Below are 15,415 nucleotides of genomic sequence, written 5' to 3' on the forward strand. Positions count from 1 at the left end.
CAACCTTTAAGAAACTACCATTGTCAAGTTTTGGTGTAGGGTCAAAGAAGACCACTCACAATTGTCAGAAAGGCTATCAAAATGTTCCCCTCTCTGGGTGGCCCCATGGCGTAGTGGTTGGGTTTGTGTGCTCTGCTTTGGTGGCCCAGGACTCCTGGGTTCAGATTCCAGGTACGGACCTAGCACCGCTCCTCAAGGCATGCTGTGGTAGCATCCTACATAAAAGAGAGGAAGACTGGCAACAGATGTTAGCTCAGCAACAATCTTCACACACACACACACACAAAAGTTCCTTTCTCTTCCAGTTACACATCCTAATGAGGCCAAAATTTCTTCAGATTCTGTAGCCAAAACAACACATGGTAACAGATTGAAAACAGAAGCAGATATCAGAATCAGTCTTAATTTCTAATACAATAAATATTGATATAAATAACCTGCAAAAACCACTGATCTTTGGGGTACTGAGTAAAGATTAAAAGAGTAAGAGTGAGGCCAAAAAGTTTAACAGATGTTCTAAAAGGCTATCAAAACAGCAAAATGTTCTCGTCAAGCACGTTAATGGCTATTGTTTCTCTCTTGAACTGCATACCTTCCTGTCCTCATTTGTTTATGGGAAGCTCCACCAGGAATTTGAAAAGTGATCATCTCGTAATGCCTGTAGAACTCTTTGACTTCTTATATTTTGGTTTATTTGAGACTATGACATGATTCCCTTTCATGGAAAGTTTTGTCTGAGTTTTGTTTCAATAAAGGGCATCCTTTAGGAAATCGACGTAAGAACAAAATGATAGACAATTGTTAGATCTCCTAGGAGTAGAAGTGGAGTGTGTAGGGTGGAGAAGAGGACTGGAGGCTGAGATGAGGGTGACAGGCAATACCGGAAGTCCAAGACTCCCAAAAAGAGATTACACCCACCACCCTTCTGTGTTCCCCAAATGAGGATGTAGGAAGAGCAGGTGTCATAGTCACTGTGCCTGGAAGGATCCCACAGGAAGGGAGAATGAAATTTTTTTCTGGATAACTCCAGCTTGGGCTGTTTTGACTCCTGAGAAAGAGCCAGGATGTGCCCAGATGTGGTGGAGACATTGGTGGGGCCCAGTGGCCTCTCAAATGAGGGCCAGGCTTGTGATGGCTGTTACAGAGCCTGGAAGCCAGAAGGTGAATGCGAAATGCCCCCCCAAATTCCTTCATTGACTTGGAGATGCCTCATTAGTTGGACTATTCTTCTTTCTCTCTCTTGCAAAAATAATTCTTCACTTGGATATTCACAGTGCAGGAATCAGGAAAAGGGAAGGGATAGACGAACAGACTACACAGAGAACTTAAATTTTTGTACTTTCGTGTAACTTCCTAATGAATTTTCAGATGATCCCTAGCCTGTTGAGTTCCCCATCCCTTCCCCTCCCACTTTTTTTTTTTTAACTTTGCCATATTCCTGTTTTTCTCTCACTCAGGGTGAAGATGTGCGTTACCCTGGTGAGGCAGATAGAGGCTGGTTTCAACCCCTGCCAGAATGAAGGCAGTGTTAGAAGGGGCACAGTGGCTTTTATCAATGCCACAGGCATCACTCAGGCCCTTTCATTCCCAATCAGGTCACCAGTAACGAGATCCTGGAAGCTTTCCCCAGGGTCAGCCCCTGACGTGAAAGTAAAGCTCACTGCAATTTTGGCTCATCAGATGGAACATAGGAAGAGGGGAGGTGACAGCGCAGATCCTAAGCCAATGCTGGACTGGTTAGATGAGCGCTGCCTTCAAGCAAGGTTAGAAGAAGTGCTGTAAAGCTACTGTGATAGACAATCAGACGTCATACAGTCTGGCTATGATTATTCTCATACATGAATTTTCAAGGCACTAAAAGTTTAAAATATTTATGGAATAGAATTCTTTCATCACTCATCCTTCGTTCACTCAATTATTCATTCATTTATACACTTTGCTAAGACTCTGAGTTGTCCCATCCCTTCATCACATTTGAGTGACAAAAACTCAAACATGGATGAGCTTAATTCTGCATTTTATTTCCACGACCACAGCAAAACAGCTGAACTCTGCTGGAGAAATTTGCAGAATAGGTCAGATGGATAGTGTGATATCTTTGCAATATTAACCTTAACGTTTCCTGGCAATCCAAGTATTCCTCTGATGAAATTAATCTCTCACCCTCTGCAACAGCTCCTCAGATCTGCTCCACTCTTATCAAACTTCTAACATCATCTCCTCCATGACCCCCTACAACTGTACATCCCACTCTTTATAAGCAGGTAACCTGGCTTATTTCCCAGGAAACAGAACTTATTAGACGGAAACTATATCCACTCCTGCCAAAACACACCAACCTAGCCACTTCAAGATTCAGCCTCTCTTCTGTCTTGTTACAATAAAGGAGGTTTACCTCTCCCATTTAAAATCCTTCCATCCGTGGATCCATATTTTCTAGTGTTTTCAGGAGGCATACACAACAATTCATTCATCCTCTCTCTTGTTTGTCAACTGATCTCCTGATTATTTTTTTTATTTTAGGGATTGGCACCATTATTTATCCCTTCTGTAAGCCAGAACCCTGGACTAATGCTAGACACTTAGTTTTATTTATCTCTAATATCCATCTATCATCACATTCTGTCAATTTCTACTCCAAAATATTTTTCAAATCCACCTTCCCCCTCTGCCACTTCCATGGTCTAAGCTTGCATCCTTCCTTTTTTGGACTACAGCAAAAGCTTTTAACTGGTGCTGCCACAGTCACTCCTGCGTCCTTCAATTCATTTTCTACTGTATGATCTGCTCAAGACATAATCTAATCATGTTGTCACCCAAACCCCATCCCAGTCCTCCTGCTTTAAACCTTTCTTAAATCCTTCCCCACCATTTCAGAAAAAAGACCAGTTTTTAACTTGAGATGGAAGGTCCATCTTTTATTATGGTTCCTCCTGACTTCCTGGGCTCCATCCACAGTGGCCACGTTCTCCCTCAACACAGGCCTCTGCACATGCTGTTCCCTGACCTGGAATGTTCTTTAGCTCCTCTGTACCTGTTGAACATGGACTCATCCTTCATTTCTAGCTTAAATCTCACTTTCTCAGAAGCACACCTTAGATAAGATCAATTCTCCATGACAAAGTCTCATAGCATCATGCGTCTTTCCTTTGTACAACTTACGACAGCTGCCATTTTATATTTATTTGTGAGATTACTTAATTAATATCTGTCTCCCTAACTAGCCTCCAAACTCATGAGGGCAGGGACATTTCTGCTCCTGCAGTGTATCCCTAGCATAACGCCTGGCATGTGGTAGCCACTCCATACACGTTTATTGAATGGATGTGGATTGAATGCATCATGGTATGTTAGGGCACTATTTAAGATGCTCTAGGCACTGGTTCTTAGACTTCAGCATCAGAATCACCTGAGGCCTTGTTAAAGCACAGATCGCTGGACCTCGACTGCAGAATTCTGATTCAGTAGGTTTTGGGTGCCACGTGAGAATTTACATTTCTGACAGTTTCCAAGGTGATGCTGGGGTTGCTGGCCCAGGGACCACAATTTGAGGACCATTGCTTTAGGGAATTAAATACATGATTATGACATGGTCACTCTCTTCAAGAAAATTATAATTTTGTTCAGTTACAAATAGTAGATAAGAGGAATTTGAGTGAAAAAATGCAGTATTTAAAAGCTGTGGAAACCCACGAATAGGAAAAGATGTGCCATGATCTATATTGTCTATTGTCCATACATGTAATTGATTGCTATATCAATTTCATGGCCAGTAATTGCCATTGGTGTTTATGAAAAAGAAAGATAATTTCAGACCGAAATGGTTGTAGAAATAGTTGATAAGATAAGGAAATTTAAGAAGGGTTGAGGGGTTGAATTCTTGGGGTGGAGCAGGATGAGAAAATATGTGAAAGAGGGACAGTTGGAGCAATAACACAGAGGAGAGGAAGCAAACCATGTGCCTGGAAATATTGAGGATAAGGTAATTCAGCTGGAACCCAGGATTCATTCAGAGAAAGACTGTAAAATTAGGCAGGAAGTGGAGAGAGGGGAGGAAGACTTTGCAGAGTGAGAGCAGCCTAATATAAGAAGACGTGGCTGGGAAAATTTTGTGTGTGTGGGGGAGAATTCTATCTATGTTGATTTTTCATTCCCTACTCACTACCTGCCTCATTTATAGGAGAAATACGGTCCTGGGAAAAACCAAGCGCTCCTCCTGTAAGGCAGCAGATACTGTGAACTAAAATGTGCTCCATCTCTATCACCACGATCTCCATCACGCTGTTGATAGAGCCCAGGCTGTAGGACCAAGAGTGCCAAAATTTTTGTAATACTTAGTTTTGAGGTGACGAAAGCAGATCCTGGTACAAGTTGTCATAGTCCATTAAGATTCCAATATTTTATTAAAGTTGCTAAAAACATCACTATTGTCTGAATAGATTCTACAGCTCTTGTGATATCAAGCCATTTTTGGAGATAAATTGCAAAATCCTCAGAGCTTCCGCAGAATGTGCACTGCACAGGACATAAGGGGGTACTGTGCCCAGAAAAGTGACAGACCTTTGCTGAGACCCACAGGCAAGTAATGGAGTGTCAAGTCTGACCCAGCCCCGTTGCCATCAACATCTTTAGAAACATAGGCGTCAGACTTCTATGCAGGGGAAGCTCTTGGTTTTAGAATATATCACTTCCTAATCATGATTTTTTCAGTATAATGAAATATAAAATGTTGGATCACTTCGCTTGTAACGTAATGAACATTCAATAGATAGAGAATTGACTTAAATAAGTCCAGGGTTCTTTTCATGCAACTAGATAATTTTAGGCATGTTCTACTTCACATGTTCATACAGGTTACACAGTATACATTATGCTCTGAAATTGGCCAAATGTTTTGTATTCATTGCAGTCAGTCAGGTAGGAAAAAGTATTTTTTTTTCCCCTGAAAGACCTCAAAAACTCCATTGCCCGTTCACACGTGCGAAAGCAATATTTAAGGAAGAGTTCTGCCCTCCCACACATCGACTCCGCAGGATAACGGTTTGTCTAATGTGTAAATTCCCTCTGGTGACTGGCAATCGTGTCCCGATTTGGAAGTCAGAGAGGATAGAATCAAAAGCCGTCATTCCTACCAGCACTCAGCCCTTGTCTCCTGTCCCTTGAATGCAATCAATGTCAGCAGAGGAGTCGCCTTCTCCCCACTGGCTAACCGGAAGTAGTGTTGTGGGATGTTTCTCTTCTCCCGATCAGGGTAGTTTCCTATTTGTTTCTTCCTGAAATTGACATGGCATATTTGATCAAAGTTCACAGATGTTAAAAAACCCACCACTATTTTCATACGTGGAAATGCCACTGAGAGGCTGCATTTAGTGTAAATTGCACAGAAACGTTCTGAGGGTCGACAGCAGGTCCCATCTGTGACCCCTTATTTGTCACATCACTCTGTTGTGTCTTGTATTAGTTTTACAGCTCTGCTCTGTGCAAATCTTTTCTCCTCTCTAAGTTCACAGGTTCTTACACCCAGGGACCGTGTCACATGTTTTTTTGTGGTCTTTGGGGCCTATGTCTGTGCCTGAGCATAGCGAATGCTAGTAGATGGATTCATGAGATAAGAAAAGCCACTTCTAAATCTTGGACCATTTATTTCTTACTGAGGAATCAGGTAGCGAATAGAATCTTGAAACTCAATTACTAGGTAGTGTTTTTATTTTGTTTTTGTGACTGGTTTGAGCATTAAATACAACCATAATAATCACATCAGGAAGAAAAAGCATGATTATATCCAACAAAAAGATACTGTGTGTGAGAAGAAACAAAAGGATATCCTGGGGGTTGAATCCCACATACGCCATGACTCATGAAGAAGAACAGAAGTTGGTTTATGCTGTGCTAGGCCTGAGGCCAGACAATTCAATGGGTCCATGTGATGGACCAAATGCTTGTGTCCTCCTCATATGTAGAAGCCCTAACCCTCAATGTGGCAGGAATCAGAGATGGGGCCTCTAAGGATGTAAGTAAGGTCAAATGAGGTCATAAAGGTGGGGACCCTGATGTGATAGGATTAGTGTCCTTATAAGAAGAGACACTAGAGAGCTCTCTCTCTTTCTCTCATGTGCACACACCAAGGAGAGGCCATGTGAGGGCAGAGCCAGAAGGGAGCCATCTGCAAGATGAGAGGGCCCTCACCTGAAATCGAATCAGCCAGAATCTTGATCATGGACCAGAAATTTTGTTGTTTAAGCCACCCAGTTTCTGGTGTTTTGTGATGGCAGCCCCATCAGAGTGAGACAGGCCACATGTGATCTACATTAGTTTCCTCTCTTTGCTCCTGGTTCCTATCAATCAGCAGTCCCACCGGCCCACAGGGGAGCTGGTGAGAGTGACATTTCACTATTCTTACTTTAAAGGCAACAAAAAGTTACTTCCTAAGACACAGACGCACCACAAACAAGGAGAGTAAGTGGCTAGGCAGGGATCACTTACATAATTCTTAGAATTCACTCAACAAAGCTTTCTTGAGGGTCACCTCTGTGTCAGGCACTGTTCCAGGTGCTGAGGATAAAGCAGCAGGCAGACAAAATCCCTGCCTTTATGAAGCCTGCATTCCAGTTGATTGTCTGTTACGGTCAGAGAGAGCGTGAACACAAAGAGAAGTCCTACCTATAAATGGCGTTCGACGGTGATGTTGCTGTAGAGAAGAGTAGAGCAAAGCAGGAGAGTACGAAAGTACTGAAAGGAGTCAGAACTTCAAATACAGTGCTTGCTGAGGTTCAGCAAAGACCTGAAAGAGGGGAGGGAGTGAACCATGGGGGTAACTAGGGAAAGAGAGTTCCTGGCCGCAGATGATCTGAGTGAGCTCCAAGAACGGAAAAGAACAGTAAGGAGGCCTGTGTGGCGGGAGGGGGAGAGCCAAAGGAGATAAGCTCAGATCCCTACTGGATGGAGGGGAAGCTGATCATGTCCAGTCTTGCAGGGTATTCACTGGACTCTTGTTTTAGCTCTGTGTGAGATGGGAAGCCATTGGAGCATTGGCAGCGGAGGTGGACACAATACATCCAATGTCTAATGTTTTAACACCATCCCTGGGGCTGTGTTGAAAAGAACCTGATGGGAGCTAAGAGACTCGTCGGCAGACTATGATAATAGCCCCGTTGAGCAATGATGGTGGATTTAAGTAGGCCAGAGCAGTGGAGGTGGCAAGAACCAATCGGATTTGGATACATTTTGAAGGTAATGTTAAAAGGATTTGTTGACAGATTGGATATGGGATGTGAAAGAAAGGAATGAAGAATTATTCAAAACACTTTAATCTCAGCAACTAGACGGATGGAGAGGCCATCGGCTGAGGTGGGGAAGCTGTGGGAGGAGAGACCTGGGGCTGGGGGCTGGAGCATCAGGAGCTCAGATTGAGACAAGTTTGAGAGAACACTTATTAGATATTCCAGTGGAGATGTTGAGGAAGCAGTTACTATGGAATAAATGACATCATCCAGTTAAGATGGAATAAATGACAGATGTGTGTTGGCTGGTGGGAAAGATATTGCAGAGATGGGAAAACCGACAGTGATGAGAGAGAGGGGAGATTTGCTGGGGTGAGAGGGGATGGAATCTAGTGCCCCAAAGGAACATAGGCAGTTTATTCACAACAACAGGAAAAAGGCAGAGTTCGTAGCACAGGTGCAGGCGGTGCATAAAGGATGGTGGGAGCTGGTGGAAATTCTCTACTGATGACTTCAATTTTCTCAGTGGAAAAGGAAGTGAGTTGATCAGCTGAAAGAGAAGCTAGGTAAGGAGGTGTTGGAGGTTTGATGAAAAAGAAGATATGAAACCACGGTCGAGAAAATGGGGAGGGCATGGACTAGGAAGTGATGGGAGAATTGCCTCCCAGCTGAGAGGGCCCCCTTTAAGGTTATGGTGGCGAATTTAAACAGAGACCAGCCTGTCTCCAGTCACAATCAGTTGAGCAGGTGCAGTCATGGATCAGGCAGGGAGCTGGAGTTTTGCCAAGGAAGGAAGACAAAGTGAGAGAGGGCTCCCGGAGTGAAGGGCCAAAGCAAGGGAGAAATTATCATGACAAACGACGAAAGCTGAGCTGGTCCAGGAGTAGAGTGATGACATGAGGGGGCTGAGAGCCCTTGAAAAGGTGGCAGGATCAACAGATTGGGGTTCCCTGGACCAGCACCGGATGTTGGAGTCGTGGTCCTGGAGGAAGCGAGCTGGCATGAGAGGAAGTGGGGGCCGAGACCGAGATTCTTAAAATGAAGACTGAATCCTCGAAACCCAACTTACAGAAAGGCCTTGACTAACAAGGAAAATCCATTAATTAGTATGAGTTTTAAATGAAGTCTCGAAGTGCCGCATGCCTGAGACTTCTATCTGTGACTGTTTCCACAAAGAGAGGGCAGGCGAATAGAATTACTAATGTATTCCTGGAAGTTATGAATAATGAAACTATATGCCTGGAAGCAACTTCGAGAGGTCCTGCTTCAGATTACCTCCCATTCTTCCACCAATCCTAAACACCTTGGAGAAGAAATGTGACTACGAGCTACGTGAGTCATTTGCTCTAGAACTCTCCATCAGGTGATAGTTTTTGTAAAACACTTTGAGTGAATTTAAAGCCTATGTCCTTTTCTTTTTTTTCACTTTAGGGGAGAGAGAGACGAGCAGGTCCAAATCATCTGCTTAATAACCCTTCAGCATTGGAAGGCAATTTCCAGGTAGAGTTTGGTGCGTACAAAGTGTCACCCAGCAGAAGGTTTCCACCTGGCAGAGAGGGACAGACAGACCTCTCATGGCAGGAAGCCCATGAGAAAATCCATCACAGTGCACTGACATGGGAATGCCTCACTTCTCCAGGTTAAAACATTGACCTGCGTGTGCATTTACATCAATGGCATGAAATCTCAGAAAAATCATGAGCCTCACATCTAAAAAAAAAGGTAAGATTCAAATTCCCAAAACTTGAGTGTTTATATATTTTGAAAAATAATCCCTCTGTGCCAACGGTTGGAGCTGTCTCCTTGCTGTTTCTTTGCATCGGCTCGAACTGTGCTTGGAATTCTCCAGTTGCGAACTCCGGAACCCAGCCCTCCTTTCTGGTGGTATGGGGAACTGGGGGAGGACAGCCTGGGAGGGGACTCGTTACACCGTGAACCAGCTGACTCAGGTGCTCTTGAGGGAAGTTTGTGCGCAGAGGAAGCTCTATTATTGTAAGGCCTTATTAGGGTTTTTAAGCCTTAGGCTTTTTGACAGGTCGATGTGCCAAATCATTAAAAAATATGGAAAGTCAGATAGAAGGTCTTTTCATTTCTTTTTCTTTTTTAAAGGCTGGAACCAAGCACACCAGACAGACTAACCAGAAATCAAAGTGAAGGGAAAACAATGCTTGTTTTTTTTTTAACTGCTTCTTAAGGCCTTGTTGCTCCTGCTGAGACTGTTGTAGTCTGTGGGGTGTATGTTTCTGGTTCTGATTAAACGTAAGCAGATTTTAAAAGGACATTCTTTTTACTAAAGGGGCCCCAGAGTCCCAAATTCAAGAGAGAAGTGAGAACAAAGATTGATTATTTCAAACTTGCCTCATTTACTAAAGTAACAGACACCTACGGAAACACGTTCATAGGATTCTAACAGAATTATGAGAAGGAAGCAGTTGAAAGAAGAAACATGCTGTTTCAAGATGGGTTGCTTCCCACGGTGGGAAGAAGGTAGGAAATGAGGAGATATCTCAAAGAGGAAGATAGGAAGAGCTGGCACAGACTGAGGTGCAGAACTCACTCAAACTAGCTTAAGGGAAAATGCAACGGGAGGAAGTAAATGCAGCTGGACCTGAGGGACTGGAAAGAGGAAGCGGGATGCTATTGGGAACCAGGCTGTATCTCTCTTCCCTCTCCCCTCCCCTCCCCAGCCCCACATCCCCACATGGTCTTTGGCTCTGCTTCTCTCTTCTCTCTTTCCTCTTTCTCCTCCTCCTCTTTCCTCCAGCTCCTCCTCCTTTCTCCTCCTCCTCCTTTCTCCTCCTTTTCCTCTCCTTCCTCTCCTCCTCCTCCTCCTCCTCCACTGCCTCCTCCTCCCTCTCTCTGTCTAGCTGAGTTTTTGCTCCCCTACTGCTCAACATGTGATCAGTTTGTCTGCACCGCAGCTCCTGTGTGTGCATCTGCTGAGATCAAGGACCAGAGTGGCCGACTGACTTACCTCTCTCATAATTCCAAATTCCTGGAGAGAGATTCTGATAGGCCCCATTACGGTCACGGCTGTGCCAGCAAGGCAGGGTCATATAGTACAAACCAGAAGGCCAAATTTCTCCCTGGGGCTGGGTGGGCAACAGAGGCTCTCTGAGAGGCTGTGGGCTGGGGCGACACCCCAGGAGTGATGAATATAGAAGGCTTTATATCACCAGGTTGATCTAAATGGGACTTTGGCAGATGTATAGTTTGTGTAGTGGCTCAGTTTTTTTGCACAACTGTGTTCCTGTTGACGTGTTGAGCAATCTCTCTCCTGAGACCTGAGAAGATTTGAGGAATATCATAGATCATAGTTAATTGCTAGTTCAGTCTGCCTCTTCTCACCGGTGCATCACTGTTCTGCCATATTCACAAGCCCTTTAGGTGATGTGGTATGAAGGTGTGGAGCTCACCACTAATGAACAGGGGTCTAGTGGCCTTCCGGACCCCTCTCACTCTGTAGTGCAATGAATTGGAATCATGGATGGTACTAAGGTGGAGTTCACTTTTCTCGTGTCTCTGAACCCATTAACACTAACTTAGTGTTTATTTAAATGTATCGATTTCATCATATTTTTAAATATTTGAGGAAATTGCAGCACAGAAGATTTTCAGTAAATTTGACCACAGGCCCATTTACTAACATATTTCTATGCTAGGAACATGACAAACAAAAAGAAAATTTGTATTTCTAGGGAAGATATCTGAATTTCCTAAGTAACCTAGAAACTCTTTACCGAACGAGCGGCTGTGTATTTCTGCATCTATTTGGACTAGTAGAGTAACAAATGTGTGAAACCATGTTGTCTACTGTGAGTCAAATATTGTTCTCTGGGGGCCGCGCTACTTCACACATCTCCTTTTTGAGAGTAAAATTGGGAGGGGAGTGTCTCTCTCTTTTCTTAATAGAATATATGTTTTCATTTAATAGATTTTGGAAATAAAATTTAGGGCTCGTTTTTCTTCTCCACGTTTTGCCTGCCTCTTGACTCATGTATTGATCTTGCCAAGAAACTTTTAGAAAGCAAATAGTCCATATTTTGAGATACCTGCCTCAACCAATAAGTAAACTGTGAAATTCTCCGTAATTCTTTGATTTAAAACACTTGGAAGGCATTTAGTTGGTGTTTGGTAGTGTTGACGTGACTATATTTAAAAAATAGAATGCTAGATTCTGTTTTCATTTAAACAGCTTTAAAAGATCTTTCTCTTGTGGGTGAGTTGTCAGAGCATCTCAGTGAGATGGAAAGATAAAGGACAGCCCTTCCTTTATTTTATTAACTGAGTTTTATGAAGTATGTAGATTAGTATACCAAGGTTAATAAACCTACATTAATTATTAGACATTATTAATATAATCTCTCCTACTATTGGCCTATTAGCAATAGCGGATAATATTTTATAGGGGAGAATGACTATAAATATGAAAGTGGATTTGAGATAATGTCAGAGTCTAGGATGGTACTAAGGGTTTTCATCCCTGCTCTGTTAACACTTGTTGTATGGACTTCAGCAAGATACATAATATTATTTAGAGATTCTTTGCGTTCTATGTGTGAGAAAGAGAATGGCATCTAAGGGTCGATCTTTTCAGGGCTGAAAATCATCAAATGGAGTCATTCATGCTACACTCTAATGGTTGGTGTTAAAGACATTGTCACGGTAGAGACATCACGGTTGCAGGTGGGCTGACCAGCTAGACATGTTTTCACAAGGAAGCAGTCTTTGATGGGGTTTCCTTGCCCTGGGACCCAGTCTGCTGGTTTGAAAGTGAAGCATCTTGATTTTTTTCCACGTCTTCAGGTTTTATCAGGCTTTTCAAGTCTGGCTTATGTTAACTAAATTAACAGCAACAACAACAACAAACATCTGATTTTATTCAAAGCGACAATTTATTAATTTCCAGAGACCATGGCCTTCCAATATCCAGGTATTTGTTTCTGCCATTCAGGGATTTCAGTTTCTGGAGTTCAGTTACTAGGAAGGACATAGTAATAAATGGAATACTGCCTAGTGATTGTGGAGTCAGAACAAAGGGAATTGGGTTTGCTTGAATATTTTAACGATGCCACAGTAAACACGGGTGAACTTTCTCTCCTCCTCGACAGGGCGTACTTCCGTGGTGACTCATCTTCTAGATTCAGTGTCTCTTTTTGTCTCTTCTGATTCAGAGTTGGATAAAGATTGTTAAAATCTTGAATCTTGGGTTTCCATGCATTCTATATTCCATGCAGACTGTAGTCCAGCTTTTTATTAAGCCGTCACTGTCTTTTCCAGACCATCATATTTCCTGTAGCTAAGTGCCCAGTAAAATTGATTGGACTTGGGATTCTAAATGTCTCTCAACCTCCCACTTTTAGACTATCTGTCAAGGTGGGCTTCTTGTACCAATGGCTGATCTCATGGTGATAATCACTGCCATTTTTTTGAGCCTATAACATGCCACCAGGCTTTATGTTCTCCCTTTTAGTTTGCAGACTGTGTATTATAATACTCATTTTATAGGTAAAGAAGCTTAAGCTCAAAGAGGTTAGATGACTTGCCTAGGGTCATATAGCCTGGTTCTGACTGAATCAGAATTCCAAACCAGTTCTGTCAGACTCAAAGCTTGTTCCTTCTAACGTTGATTCCTTCTACTTTTACTTTTGGGGGATGACTAATGTCCAAGTTTTGTAAGAACCCTACTTTGCCCTTAAATACTGATTGTAGTAGAAGTCTTATATTTTGAAATAAAAATATGTAACGCAGAGTCTTCATATCAATATGACAGAAGTTTTATAAAGCTAACATTTTATTTAGCAATAACACGTGCTAGATACTATTTGAACATGCTTGAACATGCGTAATTTCATTTATCCCCAGGGACAATTGTTTGAAGTTGGTGGTACAATGACCCACAATGTGTAGTTGAGGAGATTGAGTCACAGAGAAGTTAAATAACTCCTCAGAGTGACACAAGCTGTGACTCGAATCTATGATGTCTGACCAGGTTTGGCCTTTTACTGTTACAGTGTACTGCCTTTTTGGTTAATAGAAACTTGAGGACTCAAGGTCCAAAGATCATGTTTCCTGAATTGCTTTTACATAGAAGTTTCATTCAACAAAATCTATATCTACTCTATGCCAGACTCAGATAATAAATAAGTCTTTTCCTTTAAAAATTGTATTGACATATAAGCGACATCACCATAACACAAAGTGATAAGTAAGGAGGTATATGGAGCCATAAGAATACAGATGAGGAGGAAATTAATTCTGCCTGAGGGAGGGGGTTGAGAGGGCACTACACGTAGGAAATGAGAAGTGATGAGTAAGGTGGGTCCTAAAGTCAAAGTGGGACTCAAGGGAGAGGGAAAGGGAAAGAGAAATATCATATTAGGCAGTGGCAAGAGACCCGGAGGCGAGAAAACACTGGGCTTGTTACAGAAGAGTGAACAGAGGGAAGCTGCTGGAATAGCCAGAAGAGGATGCTGCTGGTGAATGACTAGAAAATAAGACTAGAAAGTCAGACTGGGACCAGATTTCGAAAAGCCTTTTATGCATAGAGTGTGGATGTTGTAGGCAATAGGGAGCCATGGAGGTTTATAAGTATCATAGTAACGTGATTAGCTAAGATGCATGTGGAGAATGGGAGTTGAAGTGGAGGAAATATGTAGTTTACAAGAGCAGTTTTCAATAATTCAGGGAAGAATAAAGGATGAGTATCTAGTCTAGAAAAGCAGCAATGAACATGGAGATTGCTAAAGTAGAATCTACAGGAACTGGTGGCTGATTAGATGGAACCAGGGAGCCAAGGATGACCTTGGGGTTTCCCACTTGGGCAGTGGAATGAATGGTGATTTTTCACAGCCAATATGGACAATTTACGATGAGGAGCATTGTGGCAATAGTGTTTTTCTTGTCGTTTGTTTGTTTTTTGACACAATGATTTTCATTGTGTCCCTTGAAAATTCCTAAGTTGTTAATGTAAGTTTTAGCTTGTATGGTCTTAGTTTTATTTTTCTCCGAAATAATATTTTATTTATTTATTTATTTTTTAATAGACTTTATTTTTTAGAGCAGTTTTAAAAAATTTTATTGAGGTCATAACAGTTTATAATATTGTGAAATTTCCATTGTACATTATTATTTGTCAGTCACCATATATGTGTATGCTTTTATCCCTTATGCCCACCCCCCAACCCTCTTCCCCTCTGGCAACCACTAATCTGTTTTCTTTGTCCATGTTTTTGTTTATTTTCCACATATGAGTGAAATCATGTGGTATTTGTCTTTCTCCGTCTGGCTTATTTCGTTCAACACCATACCCTCAAGGTCCATCCATGTTGTTGCAAATGGGACTATTTTGTCTTTTTTATGGCTGAGTAGTTTTCCATTATATATATACCACATCTTCTTTATCCATTCATCAGTTGATAGGCACGGGGTTGCTTCCATATCTTGGCTATTGTGAATAATGCTTCAGTGAACATAGGGGTGCATAACTCTCTTTGAACTGTTGATTTCAAGTTCTCTGGATAAATATCAGTAGTGGGATAGCTGGATCATATAGTATTTCTATTTTTAATTTTTTGAGAAATCTCTATACTGTTTTCCATAGTGGATGCACCAGTTTGCATTCGCACCAGCAGTGTAAGAGGGTTCCCTTTTCTCCACATCCACTTTAACATTTGTTATTTTTTGTCTTGGTAATTATAGCTGTTCTAACAAGTGTAAGGTGATATCTCATTGTAGTTTTGATTTGCATTTCCCTGATGATTACTGACATTGAACATCTTTTCATGTGTCTGTTGGCCATCTTATATCTTCTCTGGAAAAATGCCTCTTGGTATTCTCTGCCCAATTTTCGATCGGGTTGTTTTTTTGTTGTTGAGTTGTATGAGATCATTATATGTTTTGGAGATTAATCCCTTGTTGGATATATGATTTGCAAATATTTCCTCCTATTTGGTGGGTTGTCTTTTCATTTTGTTCCTGTTTTCCTTTGCCTTGCAGAAGCTCTTTAGTCTGATGAAGTATCATTTGTTTATTTTTTTTGTTTCCCTTGCCCGAGTAGACATGGTATTTGAAAAGATCCTTCTAAGGCAGATGTCAAAGAGTGTACTGCCTACATTTTCTTCAGGGGTTTTACGGTTTCAGGTCTTAAATTCACGTCTTTAATCCATTTTGAGTTAATTTTTGTGTATGGTGCA

The sequence above is a fragment of the Equus quagga genome, chromosome 12, assembly GCF_021613505.1.
Source record: "Equus quagga isolate Etosha38 chromosome 12, UCLA_HA_Equagga_1.0, whole genome shotgun sequence".
Classification (NCBI taxonomy): domain Eukaryota; kingdom Metazoa; phylum Chordata; class Mammalia; order Perissodactyla; family Equidae; genus Equus; species Equus quagga.